Genomic DNA, 6,363 nt, shown 5'->3' on the forward strand with positions numbered 1-6,363 from the left:
ATCCCTGTCCATCACGTACGTGGCTCTGTAGGCCTTTTCATAGAGTCCCTCGTAGGATTCAACCCCTTCCGATAAAAGGCTTATTCTAGAGCCCGTACGCGAGTCTGAAGGAGTAGATACGCGCGCAGACTGAAGTGATAGGTGACTGGGACACCTGCAGCTAAAGTTACGGTGAATCATGCAGCATTCGTCTATCGCACCCACGCGTAAGTCCGAACAGGACTTGCTCAAGGGGTTGTAGGATGGCGGGTTGAGACCCTTTGACGAGGTGGGAATCGCCCGTGCTGAACCGGCGGGGCTTCTATCAGCCGCTCGGTCCTTTCGCACGTGGAGACTGCAACAAGCGGAGCCTAAATGCTCACCATTGGCGTTAGAATCCAAACTCTGCGAGGCGTGGTTATCGAGCAGGGCAAGTGATACAGGACGCTGCTTCTGTCGTTTTGGAAGAAGCGTCGGCGTATCAGGTGCCGCTGGGTGTCCATCCGTCGGACTGGCGTCATTGGTGGTGATTATCGGTGAGCTTATGTCTAGGTTCGCCATGAGGTGAGAACACCCGAGTGAATCAGTGTCTGAAGACGACAGATGTGACAGTGTTGACTGTGAGGCAAACTTTCGGCGGCGGCACGGAAAGGATGAACTTACCCCGTTTGCGGAGGTGGCGCGTTTTCCGTCTTGTCGTGGCGGCGAGGACAACCCCTTGGTGAAGTAACGCGGATTGAAAGCTCGTTGCCAACCAAAATCGTCCTTCTTCTCTAGCATAGAGTTCACACAAGCCGTCTCAAGGTACCTGCTCCTGCGACAGAACCTAGGTGAACAATAGACACTCAATCTCTGGTCCTTTAGCTGTGTAACACTTGGGGAGCCGTCCCGACCTGGAGACATTGTTACGGTCAAAAAGCACCGGGCGAAAACCCGTTAGGCTTAGCCAGTCTGTCTTCTGCAATTCACCTTTAATTTGTTGTATCCACTCTTATCCTTGTGCGTTTTCTAAATTGTTAAAGGAACTTGCGGTTTGTACGTTCTGCCTTCTCTGTCTGAGTCGCAGTTTAGTCGCGACTAGGATGGTGTTGAAGAATAATGTATTTTATCAGGGAATCCTTGAAAATTTTGAAATGAAATATTGTTTCAAAAGAGCGTACTGTCCCTCCTTACTCATTCAAAGTCTCTTTTGGCATATGCTGGCTCGTGAAAATTATGCCGAGAAGTCAAAAATATTGTAAACAGGGTGTTCTGTGAAGTTAAATCAAGTAGCCTCTCCTGATTAGTACAGACAACGAGTCTTCCACCAAAGCGTTATTTCAACAGCTCTCTTCTACGAATCTTTCCCGGATCTTGACACCGGATACTCACTCGCTGTCTACTTCCGATAGAGCGAACCCGTCACCAATCCATCATGGCCGAACGCTTTTTAATCAATCATAAAAGGTCCACCATCACTTGTTGCCGTTCGTCTTTTAACTCTCAAGATGATTTTCCCAGTTTCTTCTTTCCTCCTCAGCCCGCTCAGGGGAGAGATAACCAACCGCAGTATCTAGACACCGCTCTAAATTATGCGGGTTTATGCACACACGAGTGTCCCGCCACTGTAGTGCACCACGAGTTTCCACAGTGGGATGATTCTGTAAATGCTGCCGTGAGCGAAGCACGCGACCGGAGTGAATGCAGGCCCTGTCTATATTGATTCCTGCAAAACTAAACCAGCGTAAAACAAACGGAGAGCAATTTCACCTAATCAACTCCCGATCGAAACAGACATTGCATGACCCTACTCTGCGAGGTCGCCGTGGATAGAAAGTAATGTGCGTTATTGAGTTGTGCGTGCGTGTGTGTGTGCGCGGGCCCAGAGCTCCCAATTCTCGGTTGATTTAGGTCGAGATGAGATAGATGGCCCGAGCGTAATTGAGGTTTGTTTGTTAGCGAGAGCTGTTATTGGAGAATTCGCCGGATGTTAAATGACCCGCTGACGTACACGACTCTATGTTTTACCTGCATCGAAGGAAAAAGAAAATGGAAAGATACATTACTTTTCTATAAATAACCCTATAACGATCGATAGAAAGAAAGAGCGATATACTGAGAGGTACAGAGAGAGATAGGGGAGATAACAAAACAGAATAGTATTAGTAAAAAATATATACATAATAATTCAGTGTACCGTTCCATCCCACTATCACTTAATGTAACAAAAATTAAAATTTGTGGAGGGGGGCATCTATTGTATTTAGCAAATTAGCTCATCATTGACGTAAACAATCCAAAATAATCAAATAGTGTGTGAGAGAGAGAGAGAGAGAGAGAGAGAGAGAAGGAGGAGAAAGAGAGACAGTGAGAGAAATAGTGAGAGAGAGAGAGAGAGAGAGAGAAGAAAAATTGGGTACATTTCCTTCAATTAAGGTGTCATATAGAAATCATCGAAAATAGACGGAAAAATTGTCATCAAACCAAAACTAAAATCATTCACCAATCTGCGATTGGCTAAACGGGTAAATAATTCCTTTCTCCTCCGACTGATAAAAACTGATTCGAAGACGTCAAAATGCGAATATTAGCATAATAACACCCTAATTCAACGTCATTAGTAATCATAGTATATGGTTTCCTAACTTGGTCCCCGGATGGGTTTGAAGGAGAAACAGCATCCGTTATAAGGGAGGAAATGAGATATAACAAGATATCAAGACCTAGTCGACTATTGAGCCATATTACCAATTTACCCCGAGGGTTCGAAAGGCATCTATTCTAATCATGTTTCTAATGAGGATTTTATCAGGACAATCGTTAATGGACTTGCATCGAAGGACGAGAGTAAGCGAAACCTGCGTTAGATGGGATAGAAATAGCTAGTAAAGTGGGGTATCTTCGGAAACGAAACAAAAACAATTCCAGGTCATAGCATAAACATCATCATTTCCTTAGTTTCTTTATTTCAATATATATTCTTTTTTGTTGTTTTTGAGTAACTTGTTTCGATCATGACGTACGAGGAAATTAACCCTGGTCATATAGGGTTTCTAAGAATTCAATTGATATTTCGCGAAAAGATAAAAAGGAAATAATCTTATTTCAAGCTTAATACCAAATAATTCGTTCGTCTTTTGGTAGACATGCATTTATAGGACAGAAGAGACAGAGATACTGAAGAGGTAAGGCTAATCAGCAGAATATATATGATCACTAGATAGATCAGATAAGGAAGGTAACAACTTCGTAATATTAGTCTCGTAATTATGGCAACCTCTAAATATGGAATAATCTATCACACTCGATTCAAACAAACAAAAATCGGTTAATTTTGATAACATTGAAAAGGAAAGAGACCTGAACACCAATTTTGTTTCACCAACATGTTTTTTTCTTCTTCACTTTTGCCAATGTTTTTTTTGTTGTCTTCTTCGTTTCTTTTTGACATTATACGCACTATGGTATTTCTATATAGCACCGTATAAATTATTATCATTATCGTTATTAATACCAGCAGCAGCAGCAGTAGTAGTGGTAATAGAAGTAGAAATAGTAGTAGTAGTAGTAGTAGTAGTAGTAGTAGTAGTAGTAGTAGTAATAGTAGTAATAGTAGTAATAGTAGTAGTAGTAGTAGTAGTAGTAGTAGTAGTAGTAGCAGTAGTGGTAGTATAAGTAGTAGTAGTAGTAGTAGTAGTAGTAGTAGTAGTAGTAGTAGTAGTAGTAGTAGTAATGGGAAAGGGTTAGCACCAAACTATTTACGAAACCTTCTTATGCCTTATATACCAGCTCGTAGTTTAAGATCATCACACCAGCATCTTCTTAAGATCCCAAAGACACGAGTAGCCTGTGGTGAAAGGGCTTTTTCATCTGCAGCACCTTGTCTTTGGAATTATTTACCATTTAATTTGAGAATCATAACTTCCTTAGAGACCTTTAAATCCAAGCTGAAATCTTATCTTTTTTAACAATGCCTATACTTGGCACTATGACACTCATCCGAACTTTCTCGTCCAAACTTTCTCATTCTTTCTATTTTTCTTGTGCGCCTCGGAATAGCATTGTCTGGATAGACGGCGCTATACAAAGGCCTATTATTATTATTGTTATCATTATTATTATTATTATTATTATTATTAAAGGGGGTGTTTACTGTAGGATACTACAGACATAAAGGCAGTAAAATTCAACATATTGTGACAACCCGGTATACATGTATGTAGAGCCGAAAAAAGGAGAGGAACACACATGACAATTATTAGAGAGAGAGAGAGGGGGGGGGGGGGGGGGGACCGTAATTAAATAAAGAAAAAGAGAAACGAAGGTCGTGATAGAATGAGGTCGTAGTGAAGCCTGTCATTCTGAGACAGGTGTAGATTATTAACAGGAATAAAATAGAGAAAGCTATATATAAATATAGAAAACTGGGTTGATAGGTAGGTAGGTAGAGAGAGAGAGAGAGAGAGGCAGAGAGAGAGAGAGAGAGAGAGAGGGGGGGCGCAAAGAGAGTGAGAGATGAATAGATGGAGAGAGGTAGAGAGAGAGGTATATATATAATAGAGAGAGAGAGAGAGAGAGAGAGAGAAAATAATGAGGTAGAGAGAGAAAGAGAAGCATGAATTTAGAGAACGAGAGAGGAATAAATAGGTGGTGATAGGTAGGGAGAGAGGTATTCATATATATATATATAAATATATATGCGAGAGAGAGAAAGAGATAGATCGTCACGGCGAGAGCCAAAGAGAGGAAGAGAGAACGAGAGAAAGAAAGAACTCAGGTGGAAATGGGAAAATTAAAATCAATTTTCTTCCGCAGAAGACAAAACAAAAAAAATCAATGCATCTCGCAATGGGCAACACGCCACCCCCACTATACTATACTATAGCTAAGGCACTCCCTACTTAACATACACATTATAGACGTGTGTGTCCCCTGGGTTTCGTAAGCATATTTACACACATGGCACGGACCTAACACCCGGCACGTAGAGTACACTTAGAGAGAACGTCTTATTCTGGTACAGGTAAACAACAGTATTAAGATGTCTTATTCCTCATTGTAAATAAAATGCTCTCTTTTATTTTGTTTATTGCCTTTGATTTCGCTATGCAGCCAAAACCTGGGGTTTAATGTCAAATGAATAAAAAAAAATACAAACAGAGAGATAAAAATGTTAGAAATAATGTGCACAGTCAAAGAAGCTTTGAAATCTGATACATACAATTTATGAACAACAATGAGCTACAAAAAAAAAAAAATTAAGCATTATGAAATTAATACAAGTATAAGCTCGTGAGTACAATATTTAATTATGGTTGTTTATAACGTCAGAAATAATAAGGGTATGTGTGTCTCAATATATCTAAAATTTTAGGGAAATTTCCATGCTAATACTTTTACTATATATATATATATATATATATATATATATATATATATATATATATATATATATATAGGTTTATATCTTACCAAGATATCAATCAATCAGCGTAGATGAATTTGATTTACAATCAACTTAAATTTGATGGAGATTTTAACGAATTTCTGGTGACAGTGTGAACTAGATGGAGAAATGTTCAAATCCTAGATTTCTCTAAGTGCACACTTAGGCAGACGGTTGTGTTCTGATACGTGTAAGAGTTAATAGTTATAGATTACTCATTCCATTTATTCATGTCACTTGAAATGAAACGATTGCATAAAAAATGTTCTCTATTAAAGAGGCAATGCTAATAACTTATGTAGTAGGTTCATATCTTACTACAATATTAATCAATCAACGGAGATGAATAGGATTTACTATCACCTTAATTTTGACGGAGATTTTTTTACAAATTCCTTATGAAACATTTGACAAGATGAAGAAAGATTCAAAACCTAAATTGCTCCATTAACCACTTGACTACTGAATTATCTAATTCCCATAGGCTTAATACAAGGACCACCCGGTTCCCGTAGGTAACGAGTTAAAGTGCACACCATGTTGTAGAAATATCACTCATTCTATTTATTCTTGTCACATCAAATATAATGCTTACATATGAAATGCTCTCTATCAAAAATGTCCATGCTAATACTTTGACTGTAATAGGTAGTAGGTGATAGTAAGATATCAATCGATCAGCCTAGATGAATATGATTCAGCCTTTTCACACACAGCTAAAATTCTATAAACATGATTAGTATAAACGTGTTTGAAACGTGTTTAAACTAATCACGAGCCTTTCACACACATTTCGTTGCGATCGTTAATCGTTTCGTGATTAACTACTGCTCGTAAAATGCGCAGTAGTGCCATTGCGCATTGAAGGTCAGGTCATATCAAACAGAGCGGTCGCTCCATCCAGTTTAAACACGTTTAAACACGAAAAACCTTTCACACACAAAATGTCAAGCTCTTTA

Source organism: Strongylocentrotus purpuratus, unplaced genomic scaffold (genome assembly GCF_000002235.5).
Source record: "Strongylocentrotus purpuratus isolate Spur 01 unplaced genomic scaffold, Spur_5.0 spur5_scaffold_20, whole genome shotgun sequence".
NCBI classification, from domain to species: domain Eukaryota; kingdom Metazoa; phylum Echinodermata; class Echinoidea; order Camarodonta; family Strongylocentrotidae; genus Strongylocentrotus; species Strongylocentrotus purpuratus.